This window comes from Fopius arisanus, unplaced genomic scaffold, assembly GCF_000806365.1.
Source record: "Fopius arisanus strain USDA-PBARC FA_bdor unplaced genomic scaffold, ASM80636v1 scaffold00067, whole genome shotgun sequence".
Classification (NCBI taxonomy): domain Eukaryota; kingdom Metazoa; phylum Arthropoda; class Insecta; order Hymenoptera; family Braconidae; genus Fopius; species Fopius arisanus.
This window is the reverse complement of record NW_011887806.1, coordinates 721,791-724,542: the sequence shown is the minus strand read 5'-3', so window position 1 is coordinate 724,542 and position 2,752 is coordinate 721,791. Positions and strand designations below refer to the sequence as shown.

At 34.3% G+C, this 2,752-nt stretch overlaps 1 protein-coding gene across 2 annotated transcripts in view; it reads right to left on the bottom strand.

Annotated features, from left to right (window-relative positions):
- ken (ken and barbie) overlaps positions 1-2,752 on the bottom strand; it is a 33,607-nt gene that overhangs the window by 8,765 nt on the left and 22,090 nt on the right. The window lies entirely within an intron of this gene.

Here is a 2,752-nt window from a genome sequence, read left to right as displayed (position 1 = left end):
TTCAAGGATGTATGGTAAAATCATGAATATTCAACTGTCTGTGTAATTTAAAAAATTGTTCAGCACCGGCATCATTGAGTACTAGAGAGGCTTTGACTTTGCAAAAAATAGAGACAGAGAAAAGTGGGGAAAAAAAAAATAATGCAAGTCAAGGCCATCATGCAAGTTATAATTTATCCGGTGTGGGAAACTGTCGATTGACTGCGTAACACATCAAGTCCTGAGAACTTTCACGATTAAACCAGAATTTCAGATATCATGTGGTAAAAATAACCGAGAAAATCATATCGAGATGAGGAAAATTAATTAAATAATTAATTCAATTGAGGTATTTCAATTATTTTTTCAACTCTCAATTTTTAGGAATTATTACAATTTCCGGCGAATATTTTACAAACAATTGAGTTTTCATTCGAATATAATTTTACCACTTTTATTATATTGTTTTTAAATATTTTAATATTTTAATTTTCATACCGTATTAATTAATCATATTGGTTAATTTATATAATCAATATAACGATAATTAAGTATAATTAATCAATAATTAATATTAAAAATAATGAATACTGAATGAATAATTGTCTCGATGCAAATGATTAAACAAATTGAATAAAAAATCTCGGAATGCAGGAAAATGTTTTTATTTCGAAAGCCGAATGATGAAGTAGAAAAAAAAAACAAGCAAAACATTGCGATGGGAATTTTTAAACTGCCAATAATTCACCCACCACTGCAGTTACCCGCCGAAGTGAGAGACGCATTACAGAATAATTGTCCTTGAGTAAGAGTTATAGTGATCGTTGATGCATACTCATGTGCATACGTAATGGTACGTATCATTAAATGCACTCAAGGAAAATATCTGTATAAGGAAATTGTTGCTGACTGAATGATCGTATTTGCAGTGCCAAGTACGATGGTTATATAGCGTTACCCTGAAGTTCAGGGTCAATTGTGATTACGTATTGCCAGTCTTTCTTATTTCTGTACCGGTGTGCGCATGCGCAATAGATCCACAGGTGTAGGCAACGCCCACTGGATGAAAATAGTGGGGCATCGATCATCCCCACTCTCTCAATTTCTCTCGATGAAAACTTTTACTCTTCAGGTGCTGCACTCTGCCTTCGACTGTTGGCATTGCAGTAAGTGCAGCAGTCGGTAAATCAAAATAACAACTTGTATCATCGGAGTCTATTCAAATGCCATCGAGTATCCCATTGTCTATTTCTGACGTATAGACATTTTAATGGTGTTACCGAGTGTCAATACTGAAATTGATCAGCCATTTTCAGTGATATATGACTCCAGTATTATTACACTGATTATGTAATAAAATCACCAATCCCACTCACTTCACCCAACATTCTCCAGGTCTTTGGGTTTGTCTACCACCTGTTGAATTCAAACTAGCTCAAATCACACCCAGAGTGGGTTTTTCTGTTGAGGGGCGGGGGGAGGTAGGGGGCGAGGGGAAGGGGAGTGGGGTGGAGGGGATAAATCGATTGAGTCGTGTAATGTCAGCGGGTTTATAAGTAAGTCCTTTCTATCTGGTAAATATCGTCATTTCGTGGAGATAAATTTACATCTACTTACGGAGAGCATTAGCTAATTTCTTTTAATATCAATTTTATGCAAGAATGGATTGAGAAATTGGAACAGATCCCTTGCATTACAATATCATATTGAATATAGGGGCAACATTTTTTTTCGAATATATCGGATATAAATATCATATATGCATATACTAATATATTATATACGAATATAATGCACATTATATGATCTATCAATGATATATTATAACAATTAAATAATAATAATATATGAAAAATATTTTTTATATTTTTCGTCGTTTTTATGTTTTTAGGGGCAAGTGGATGAGGGGAAGTGAAAAAAATTGAATTTGTGATTTTTTTTATAAAAATAGTTGAAATTCATTGCGTTTCATAGGATTCGCGAGAATGCATTCTAGAAATAAATAGTGAATGAAAAACGCATGGATTATGGATTATTGATATCAATTTTATGCAAATGGGTTGAGAAATTGGAGCGAATTCCTGGGGTAAAAATATAAGAGTAAAAAGTTACGGAAATATATAGGACATGTGTGTCATATATCAACGTATTATGTAATATCGTACTGTATAACATTATTAATGTGTGATATATTAAGTAGTCAGGATATTTGGTGATGTATGCGCAGATATATGCCAGTGTCACTTGAAATTCATTGAAAACTCAAAAATAGGTTTTTGAGAGTTTGAAAATACCGCGCATTCTTCCAGCACTGACTTCACACCCCTCTCAACCAATCACATTGTCTATTCAAAATAGAACACTTTTTCCCGGATTTCCCCTTTCTCCCTCCGCAGCCGAGCGTTAAATAATGAACAAATGAACATAATAAAATAATGAATAGGCCGATTTTTGAGTGATGGCGCAATTAGGACAACAGAAAAATGTGAAAAGAGAAATGAAAGAGTTATTCTGTTTTGAGGAAGTTGACAACAGGCGATTGACAGAATGATTCGATTTTTTAGGACAATGAGCCTTGGCCCCGTGAGATTAAACCCGATAAAGAGGAGAAAGTCCATGAATTCGTAAATTTCACGGATTTGAGTTCTTATCGCTCACTGTATACGACCTATTCATTATGTATACCATGAGGGGAGACTCCGAGTGGTATGTACAACCTTATTTACAACGGCCAAACGGTGTTATATCCCTTCGCTGCTCGTTCTTTTTTTTT